This window comes from Pinus tabuliformis, chromosome 1_1, assembly GCF_031772625.1.
Source record: "Pinus tabuliformis cultivar Carrire ecotype Pingquan chromosome 1_1, CPIR1, whole genome shotgun sequence".
Lineage (NCBI taxonomy): Eukaryota > Viridiplantae > Streptophyta > Pinopsida > Pinales > Pinaceae > Pinus > Pinus tabuliformis.
This window is the reverse complement of record NC_142297.1, coordinates 209,993,949-210,006,201: the sequence shown is the minus strand read 5'-3', so window position 1 is coordinate 210,006,201 and position 12,253 is coordinate 209,993,949.

The window sequence follows — 12,253 nt, the reverse complement described above, 5'->3', positions numbered from 1 at the left end:
TTGAGGAGAGCCATCCGAAAGAGTGGCCATTGACCAACATAAATTAATGTTGTGAGAGCGCTCAAACAACATAAATAAATGTAACCACGACTCATAAGTCTTTGGGAAGTCTTCACTGACGCACATAAACCACGACTCACAGTTGTTGCAACCAGTCTCTGTCATACGTGTCCGGACGCACACAATCTTTTAATGCTATGAGAGTCCTCGTTCTTTGGGATGTTAATTTTTTAATTGAATAATATAAAAAATTGTTAGAAAACATTTGGTATGGTACCAAAACCATGGTTGTTATTCTACGTAAAGAAATGCTAAGACAGCTTTAAATTATTGGAGTGCTCAAAAAATGGTTGTCAGCTATTATAATAAGTATGTGGGCACGACGATATGTTTTTGGTTCACTAATGAGATAGTGGTTAAAACGATTTTAAGTTACTGGTTAAAACTAATTTTAAGTTTTAAGTTTTTGGGATGCTATTGAAATAATTTATTTTAAAATAGTAACCAAAATAATATATATTGAAATAATTTATTTTAAAATAGTAACCAAAATAATATATATTTAAAAATTAAAATTGATTAGGATTAAAAAATATATTTTTTACACATTTTTATTGAATAAAATATAAAATATTTTTATAAATAAAATTAAAGGAAAAATTATAATATTGACCCTAAGAAAAATAAAGAAAAAAATATAAAAAAAAATAATAAAAAGAAAACAAAATTTAAATATTGGAAAAAAAACAAAAACAATAAAAAAATAAAACACACAAAAAACAAAACAAAACAAAAATCAAATATTGAAAAAAACAATAAAAAACATAAAATAAAATAAAAAATTAATAATAAAAATAAAAATAAAAATAAAAATCAAATATTATAAAAATTAGAAACAATAAAAAAAACACAGAAAATAATACAAAAGACTCTAAAAATTCAAATATAGAAAAATAAAAAATAAAACAATAAAAAACATATATTTTTTTTAAATAATAACAAGAAATAAAACATAAAAAATAAAATAAAAAACAGACAAAAACAAATCAACTATAAAATAAATAAATAAAAATTAACTTATAAATATAAAGAATTAAACAAAAATTAAAAAATAAAATAAAATATCATAAAATAAATAAAACAAAAAACAAAAATAAACATAATTTAACCCAAAAAAATTAAACTAAAAAAATAAAAATAAAAAAGATTTTTATTTTTATCAATTGGAGATTATCATCATAACCAATAATAATCTTACTTATCATTCCATAAAATAAAAATATACAAGTTTGACATGAATGATCATCTGCACTTTTCCAAAGTTACTTTAAAGATTAACCTAGATTACCATCTTATAGTGCTTCCAAAAGTAATTTCAATTATTTGTCCTTTCAAAAAAATGGTTGCTGCAACTTTTTGTGGTAGATAGTTGCAGCTTACAATTATCTTCTTTCACATTAGTTGTCTTTTTTTTATCATTTAAATCTATTCATATTCCTAAAACTAATGTTAAATTATATCAACAACACCACATTAATAAGCCTATGTCCTGTTAAATATTGGTTTCCCTAGCAAAATTGTCAATCTGACACTGTATGTGATGTATTGGCCTTACACCACGCTAATTTTCAATATTGGCCTTACACCACGCTAATTTTCAATTTGACAGTGTATGTGATGAACTGGCCAACCACTACACTATTGTAAGGCGATGTTTTTCCATGACAGTGAAATTACACATTATATTCAATTATTATCTCTATGGCTTTGCCAAGGAAGTACATTGTTCTTAGTCTTGATTTGAATGTCACTAATGTGAAAGAGGCTGAGAGTGTGTTGTCATAATGTGTACTGTGTGAGCCACAGGTGGAAAGAATTCTATGAAATTCCTCGGCGAAGGCCCACCGAGGAGTGAGGACAACGGTGCACATCCCTAATGTTATGGGCCGTCAATATTCCGTTGAATATATCACTCCACGACAATTATATTAATTTGATGTTAGTGGTGTGTAATTTTTTTGTTTTTTAATATAAAAAAATATTGATGTGTAAAACTAAAAGTACCCCTCATTAGGGAGAATAATTACAATAAAAATATTTATGAACCACTCAATGGCTAAGAAGGTTTATGACAAGTAAAAGAGGTATGGAGTATTAGCTATGTTTTATATTTCAATTATTTTGGGAAAAATTAAGTACCATTTTTTTAAGTAATTTAAATGTGTAATGGGTTGAGTTGATAATACACAGTTTTTCTTTTTAAATATTTAATGGGTTAAATGATAATACACGTAGTTTATATTTTTTTGCGAGTTACGAGGTTAAAATGTAATTGATGTGTCGTATTTTAAGTATTAATGGTTAGGGGTTAAGAATATTATACAACATAGTAATAAATGGTAATAATGGTTAGGGGTTAATATTATACAACATAGTAATAAATGGTAATAATTATTGTGTTGATATTTTGTAATTATGTAATTTAATTAATAGGTTAAATGGTGTTTTTTATTTATTTATTAATAAAATTTAATAAATATTTTTAAAAACTTAAGTTTAAGTTGTTTAATTATATTATAGATCATAAAAATTACAATTTTGTTTGAAATTGTATCGTCGAAATAAAGTGGAAAAAGTCATTTTATCTAGAAATGAGTTGTGTCTTTTGTATTTTGTTTGTATTTTATAAGAGTATTATAGTGAGAGGTGAAGATATGTCCAATTTCAAATTTATCTATTTTACTATGTATGAGATATAATTTCTATAGTTATAATCCTCACGTTTTAATGAAAAGCTTTACAACTATGAATTTTATCTTGATAATCATTTTAACTTCACATATAGATATGTGAAATGGATTTCTTAGAATGTAGGGGATTTTACATTCCTTAGATCCTAAAATATCATTGAGTGATAAACATAAATGCACATAAACCAACATAGATCCATCTTAACTTTGAATCTATCAAGCATCAAGACGGATCAAATCTCTCAATATGCAAACCTCATTTTTTTGCAAAATTTGAAGAAAGGTTTGCACCATGAGAAATTCAATTCCTCTCTGCACTTAGTAGATCCAAAGTTAAAATGGATCTATGTTAGTTCTTAATAGTATTATTTATATTTAGACAAATTTCACGTCTCTCTATATAAAAACATTATTATTTTTAATTTTATTAAAATCTTGATAATGCATATAATTACATATATATGTCATATTTTTCTTTGAGGTGTTTTATAATTGTTATAATGTCTTTTTAATATAATAAGCATAACATTGATGATATTTATAGATAAATCTATAAATTTGAAAAAAATATTATAAATATCAATTTTTTTATATGATTATTAATTAGATTTAAATATAACATTTTGAAATATAATGATTATAAATATGAATCATTATTTTAATTTATATTATTAAATGGATCTTAATTTATAGCTATTATTTATATATTTTTTTAGATGTGGAAAACCTATCATAACTCATTTGTCAAACCCAACCATCTCTAGCTGGTAACCATGAATGCAGGCTGACTCATCATCGTTATTCAAGGAAACCCACACCACCTTGAATAACCCGCTTGATCCGTAAGGGGGCAAACTTTCACTCTTGCTAGATGCCACCTTGAACCCACGCCACCTTGAATAACCCGGGGGCAAACTTTCACTCTTGCTAGATGCCTATGGGTCTCGGGTTGTTAACCTATAACCGGGGGCCAAACTTTCACTCTTGCTAGATGCCTATGGGTTTTGGGTTGTTAACATGTTTCCTTAAGTAGACGAGCTCTTACCTAAGAAGAAGCATTTTAGTGCATACTCCAGACCCATATTATTTATATTACATTAAATATATTTCACATTTCTATATTTAGAGATATTTTTAGTTCTTTCACTCTTGCTAGATGCCTATGGGTCTTGGGTTGTTAACCTGTTTCCTTACGTAGACGAGCTCTTACCTAAGAAGAAGCATTTTAGTGCATACTCCAGACCCATATTATTTATATTACATTAAATATATTTCCCATTTCTATATTTAGAGATATTTTTAGTTTTAATTATATGTTCGGGGGCAAACTTGTTTCCTTACGTAGACGAGTTTTTACCTAAGAAGAAGCATTTTAGTGCATACTCCAGACCCATATTATTTATATTACATTAAATATATTTCACATTTCTATATTTAGAGATATTTTTAGTTTTAATTATATGTTCGGGGGCACACTTTCACTCTTGCTAAGAAGCATTTTAGTGCATACTCCATACCCATATTATTTATATTACATTAAATATATTTCAACATTTCTATATTTAGAGATATTTTTAGTTTTAATTATATGTTCGGGGGCAAACTTTCACTCTTGCTAGATGCCTATGGGTCTTTCCTTATGTAGACGAGCTCTTACCTACGAAGAAGCAGTTTTAGTGCATACTCCAAACCCATATTATTTATATTACATTAAATATATTTCACATTTCTATATTTAGAGATATTTTTAGTTTTAATTATATGTTTATTTATTAAGTTTTCTAAGTTTTTATATGTTTATTAATTATACATTCTAAAATATCATGGTTGTGAATATTTTTTTTTGCTAGATGCCTATGGGTCTTTCCTTATGTAGACGAGCTCTTACCTACGAAGAAGCAGTTTTAGTGCATACTCCAAACCCATATTATTTATATTACATTAAATATATTTCACATTTCTATATTTAGAGATATTTTTAGTTTTAATTATATGTTTATTTATTAAGTTTTCTAAGTTTTTATATGTTTATTAATTATACATTCTAAAATATCATGGTTGTGAATATTTTTTTGTTTTCTAAGTTTTTATATGTTTATTAATTATACATTCTAAAACATCATGGTTGTGAATTTTTTTTTTTGGTAGGTAAGCACCCAGGGATTTGAACCAGTGACCTATCCCAAGGAGTGCCTTTACAGTGCACCCATTCACCATCAATCCAAAGCGTAGTGGGTTATCATGGTTGTGAATATTAATCATTATTGTTTAAGTTTATTTTAATGTGAATGTGTTTAGGAATTTCTACTAGGAAAAATTTGTTTGTAATTTTATCAATAAAAACAAAATTACAATAATGACAATTTGGATTAAATTGATTTATAATTTTTATTACTTTTTACATTTTACTACTACACCGTGTTTTCTAATTATTATTTTTTATTTGAGGGATTATTTTATGGACACTACATATCACATATATTAAGCCAACATTTGAATGTTTACACTCATTTCTGGATACTACAACATCTCTCCTACGCTAGGTTATAGATCATTTAGATCCATCTTATTGAGCAAAGAAGAGTACATATGAGTGATTTTTTTGTATATTTATATATATTGTGTTTTCTTACAACCAACATCACAATATATTCTTTTATTTATTTTATTTATGTTAATTGAGTTGACTTGTAAATGTTTACAAACAAACATTTACACCACTAAAATATTGCCCCCATACTAGATTGTACAGTGCCTCTCGGCACAACAACTAAAGTTGAAACTTGCACATAAATAACATTTGATAAGAATGGATCATTTATTATTAAAAAATTATGTAAAATAAACTTGATCTAAATAGACGTTGAAACCCAATCTTCTTTTTTAGTTAAAGATATTGGCTTTAAATTTAAAACTTTAAATTTATTTAAGGATGATTTATAAATTATAACTCTAGAATAAGTTGAACCCAAGCTAGGAAAGGATTATATTTTGACATCAAGGGACTCCCATTTTCTCACAATCATTTCATGTTTTATATATCCTCATAACTTATCATAATTATTGACAAAGATACATATATATTCCCACTCAAAGTCTTTAGCATAAAGAAAATGAGTTTGTGAACTATATAAAGACATGACCAATTTATTGCTTCCTTCCATCTTCCACATCTTTCATGTCAAATTTCTCATCAATGGTGATCTTGAAAGGCATCAAATTAAGATTCGCCACCATTAATGCCTCTAACATAATTGTCAAGTACACCTAAAGTAAGGAAGTTAGGTTAAGACCATAGCATTTTCTACCCCTTTACAAGCAATGCCACCATTAAGGTCGAATGCATGGAAATTGTTGTAAAATTGTTGTTGGTTCTAAGGTGGTACCTTTTGGTTACATATCTTTCCTCTACATTAATACTCTTTAGAATATTCACTAGCATAATCATTTCCCTATGGTGGCCAATACTACTTCTAGTCATGGTTAAATGGACCCTTTTCACCAAGTTATCATAGGCTAGTTTGTACCCTACAATTCAATCCTACCACCTTATTCAAACAAGACACATGAAATATTGGATGTATCTTGGAGGGTATTGGAAAAGCTTATTTGTAGGCAACTTATCTAGTGCATTAGAGGGTCTAATAGGGGCCACAGAACTCCAATGCAAGCTTCTAGTGTTGCTTCTCTTTTGGAGGTGTCTTTCGTCAAGGTTGAAGGTGAAGAAAAACCTAATCCCTTTCTACAAAAGAATGTTCTGAACGATGTTGGTCAGCTTATTGCTTCATTTTATTTTGACCCAAAACCAAATGTAGCAGCCCCCCCCAAGGGTCTTGTATGAGCCACATTGTAAATCTGAGGTAAATAATTTGTATGTTCAAATTAAAAGAAAAAAGGGGACTGAATCAAGTGACACAGGTTCCAAAGCTGGGGGGCGAGGATTGTTACTTGCGAAGTTATTGTTTCTTGTGCAAATAAGAAACTCGAGTTTGAGGACACTCATTGTAGGTTCGATGGTGCAAGAAGTTAATGAACTGACTCATACAATTAAATGAGCTAAGAAAAGTACTTAGGCCCATGCTTGCTTAAGAAAGCACAACAATAAAGCAGGTAAGAATTTATGAAGGCTACACAAATAAAAAGGACGCAACAGTAGTTGAGGTGGACAGGAATTTTGAATAGGAAAAAGATGAAAATAAGGAGTTTGAACAACAAGGGGCAACATTTTCATGAATACTAGAGAGAGAGCACTTAGAGAAGGGATATCAACAAGAAAGAAAGCATTCGAACAACAAGGACATGACATCGCACCAGATAAAGGGATTCGATGAAAGAGGCTTTGGCCCTTGAGGATGAATACTATGTCAGAGCTCCTCGTAGCAAGGGAACCGAGATTTTATTGGAGGCAAACCGAGAAGGGATTGAATCCGAGCCTCCAGCAGATGCTTTCAGCAAGCATACTTGAGGAGAAGGGAAGAGAAGGGGAATGGTTCTTTGTCCCTGGAGGTTGTGGGTTGAGAGATAGTATCTAGAGCCCTGTCATAGCTTGGGGTACCTAAAGGCTATGTGTTGAGATAGAATCCCTGGAGCCCTATAACAGCTTGGGTCCCAAGAGGCTATGGGTTGAGATAGAGGTCTCCGGAGCCTTGTAACACCTTGGTTCCCTCGAGGTTGTGGGTTGGGATGGAATGTCTAGAGCCATATAACAAATTGGGTCCCCTGGAGGCTGATGGTGAAGATAGCTACTCTTGAGCCCTATAAAAATTTTGGAAGAGACCTTCCTAAGGGAGAAGCAGTGAAGGACTAGAGCAAAGGACATGGTGATAGTACCCTGTTAGCACGGTGGATTATGGACTCCCTGACAGGGGGTGAATCACTGTGAATGCACTTGGGGTGAGGTGGGGCACCTCTAGACTCTCAGTGCTGGAAAAGTGAGAAGTCATTGGCTGGTGGGATAGAGGAAGAGGTCCTCTAGAGTCCCCGTGTTGGCTGGAAATTGGTGTGCAGTCCCAAAAACAAGCGTTCCCCCCTTAGACTATGGAATCTGGCTCGGGGGGTGAAAGCCACAAGTGAAAGTGGTTGTTGTTTTCTATGGTTGGGTGGAGAGTCCTAGTCCCAAACTCAGTTGCCCTACAAGCTTAAATATGAGTATTTTGTGCATGCTTGTTTATTACCTTTATGAATCGTATGGCATTATTGTTGGTTATGGTTTTATACTGAGGGAATGTTTTTTTGCCATTATTACTTTCATATGTACTACATCTCTATGGAAACATGTTATTGATAGATATATAGATGTGTTGAATGCATAAATATATGTGTGTTGGTTCTAAAAGCAAATGTGTATGTTCATTGCTAATAGTAGGATGAAAGATGCAAGGAATATATGTATATATATATAAAAACCACATAATGTTAAGTCCTAAGCCATAATATTGAGTTGCGTCATAACCTGCATATACGTTTGACAGTTTGGGAAGTAGAATATACGTTTAACAGGTCATGGCTAGATTCATGAGAACTCAGAAATAAACTTATAAGAATGGTGGGTTCTAACAAACTTATTATTGATACAAAGAATGCATAGGAGACCCTTTATGTAGCACGGTCTTCATTTTTTTACATCCCTTACTTGTTGGGTTACGAGTTGTTGTGCCATAAGGAAAGCATGTGTTCAATGTGGTGGAGGATTACCCCTAGGCTAGAGCACCCAGAAGCCTTACCTAAATGGCCTCCAACCTCGCACTTTCATCAACCTCCATTCCTGCCACAGGGATTTTGGTGATGAGGGTTGTGTGTCGCTGTGAATAGCCAAATGCCCCAACAACCCTAGAGAGGCGTCATGGAGCCACTAGGAGGCTTGACATGGATTCTGGCACTGTTGGTGTGTATCAGGAGAGGTTGGTGCCTCTTGGAATCTCATGTCAAGCCATTGATAAGTAATAGGCATCAAAGCACCTATGTTTCCATGTGAGGAATTCCCTCCCCGAAGGCAGAGAAGGCCCACAGGCTGGGAACCTATTGACGGTGCTGGAAATCCATCAACCAAGGGGGTCTCCCTGATGTGAATTCCCAATCGAAACTCACACAATTTGGAATAGGAGCCTCATCTAGAATATCAGCCTGATTTCCATATTCTTATAGGTTTTCTATGCCTTTACCTATCAGGAGGAGAGAGGAATTCATGTGTGCCTTAGAAAAGCACGTAAGTGTGAATGGTGAGTGTTCAGTTGTAGGTGTTCCAAGGTTCTTCTACTACGGAGGGGAAAAGAAGATGATCCTCTAAGAGAGAGGTAATAGTACCACTCTAGTAGAAACAAACACGCACAAGAGATGTTTGTCTAACATCCAGCAGAATAGTCCACAAAGATGGGATAGCCATTGCAATCACTACAACACATTCTCAATATGATTAGCACTAAAATAACCGAAATAGTTCAACTAATTTTGTAAAGGTGAAAACAAACATGAATCATAAACATTCACAAAATAGTCTTACAAACATTCATAATCCATGCATGAAGATCGTGATGGCCACTAGGCTTCATATATTAAGTAAAAGTCCCAAGACACTTGTATACATTGAACACCACTAGCTCCAATAGTGGAGCATTGGAGCCACCACTTACTCCTCAAAAGAAATAGCTTGTCTCTCTAATGCCTCATGGGAGGAGCCAAGGTTAAAATTCCTTTTCTCATACAATGAGGGTGTATATATAACCAATGGGGTGATGATTCACCTCCCTTGTGACTCTTTGACTACCCTCATTATTGTTTGACTTCCTATGACTTTTCGAATTTACATGACTCTTCATCTTCTGTACATATCCTTTGGAATAATATATTTTCGAATAAGAAATTACATAATCCACAAGAATGATGTGGCATATGATGACTCATGACATGACATGACATGAAACTGATGACATGGCAATGTCAATCCATTCTTGCTACTCCTTGCTATTTGTCTTTTTTGGAATGCTCTTCTTTCCATATCCATATGGCTTAGAGGTAAGGATTTTGTAGTGATATTAGGTCTTGAGATGCAGTTGAAAACTTGTGTCCTTTTTCTTTCTCTTGATTGATCGACTTCCATAGTCAGTTACAAAGTAGTCTTCTAGCATTCTTCCCTTCTCCATCTCCTTCTTCATCACCCTTTCATGGTATGATAGAGTACCTGCATCTACAATTCACTCTTCACAAGACGACATTAGCCTAATAAACCCCTAGTCTAAGATGTTGCATGTTGATCCATTAACTGAGTCAGAACTGGGTGGCAGGCTGAGGGAGAGGCTTAGTGACTATGTAATTGCACAGCTCAGGTAGTCAAGGGTGAATCTTGAGCCTTAAGACTATGAAAAGCATAGTCCAAGCTAGCATGAGGATGAAAATTGCACTTTTGGGAGCTCATTGAGCCAAGCTGAGGGGTTGAGCACTAATTCAACCTACTTCACACTTCTAGAAGGAAGAGGAGGTAGGGTGGCAGTGCAATTACATAGCATAGGAGCTCAAGGATTTGGCTTGAGGTTTAACATTGTGTAGTGCATAGTTGAGGCTAGGTTGGAGGGATGAATTGTATTGTTTTAAAGGTCAAGGTTTGGGCTTGAGCATTGAAACTGTGCAGTGAATGCAAATAGAGGAGCGGGCTAGTTACTTACCTATGATTCGAATGCATGTGCTGTGAGGTATTGTGGCTCTTTATACTACTGCATGCCTATATTTCTTTGATGTATGCTGTCTACTTGCTGATGTGTGGCTATGTCTTGTGCAAGTTCTCCTTTGGCTAGATCTGAGCTTCAGGTGTCTTCTTAAACCTTCATGTTTTCGTTTCTTTTGCTGTTGGGGATGGATTTTAATGGGATCAGCTGCTACAGGAATTCCTACAGGAGCTTCTGAAGCTGCTTCTCCCCTTGAAACTTTAGATTCTTTCTATGCTTGGAGCTATGACGATGATGCCGGAGATGTAGATGGATATGGAGAGGTAATAGGTAAGCTGCAAGTGAGATTTATGGTGTTGCTTCCTCTCTTATTTTTGTTTTTTTTCTTTCACTGAAAAACTATTTTTTCTGTGTTTTTCTGGGATAGGAAGAAAAAATGATGCTTGGGGTATGATGCAAGCTTGGAAACGATGGCAAGGAGGTTTGAAGACTGTAGGAGGGTTTAGAGGTTCTTCATGAATATTCCCTACCCCTCAAACTACTTTTTATATCCATTTCTGGCTCTCTATAATTCCTACTGGAGCCTCCTGTAGAAAACACAAAGCCATCTGTAGAAAACATAGTTTCTGAAAAAGAAGCATAGTGGAGTGAAAGAAATGTCAAAAATGATGGAGAAGAGTGTGGAGAAGATAAGATAGGTACTGGTGTGAATGTCAGGGCCCCCTTGGCATCTTCTCTTGCTCCCTGTAGTCCCTCCTGCAAACTTGCAATGCACATGAAAATTCAGGTTTTTTTTTGTTTGAAAACAACTAGGGCACCTAAGGGAGATTTTCACCCTAATTGCCTGCCCTGGGCACCTCCAAGGGAGGTTTTCACCCAAGGATCTTATTCTCTTTTTCTTTTTTTTTCTTTTTTGACATCACTGGGCCGCCTTAGAAGAGGTTTTCAACCCAATGATGGGACTCAAGCACCTAATGGAGGTTTTCACTTGAGTCTTTATTTTTTTTATTTCTCTTCTTCTTTTTCTTCAGTGAGTGGGTGAAGTGGAGGCTAAGACATGCTCCACTATCATCACTGTCTTATTCAAATCTTCAATGAACTCTCGTTTGGAGAGGGGTTTCTTGTAGACTTTCAACTGATGTCCTTAACAAGCATGGGGATGGCTTCATCATCAATGGTTTTGATCAGAACTGAATCATTGTCATTGCATTTCTCCACAGTGTAGGGTCCCAACAATCTTGTCCTTAGCTTTCCTTTGAAATATTTGTATCTTGAATCATAAAGTAGTGCCAAATATCCCTCTTGGAATTTCTTCTCCTTGATATTTTTGTCATGTTATATATTTCTCTGAAGCTAAACTACCTCTGTATGGAGAAGGGCCTACAATCTATGTTCATCCAATCCATTGAGTTGGAGTAATATTTCTTTTTGTGCATGGATGAGGTCTAGGTTTAGCTAAGCTACCATCCTTAGTGTATTGAACTCAAATTCTATTAACAACAAAGCCTTCTTCCCATAGACCAGTTCATAGGGTGTGAACCCTGTGGTGGTCTTCCCTGTTGTGTTGTAGGCCCAAGTGGCCTCAACTAATCTGTCCACCTAGTCTTTTCTGTTGCTTCTCACTACCTTGGTTAGGATCCCTTCCAATGCTCTCTCCACCTGCCCATTGGCTTGTGGATGGTAAGTGGTGGAAGTCCTGTGCTTGATTCTATGATGTGTGAGCATGTCTTCAATCAAATTGGAAGTGAACTGACTGCCTTGGTCTGTGACCAACTCTCTTGGATACCCGAACTTGTAGAATATGTTTTCTCTCAAAAACTCAGCTACTTTTTCCTCTGTCACTGC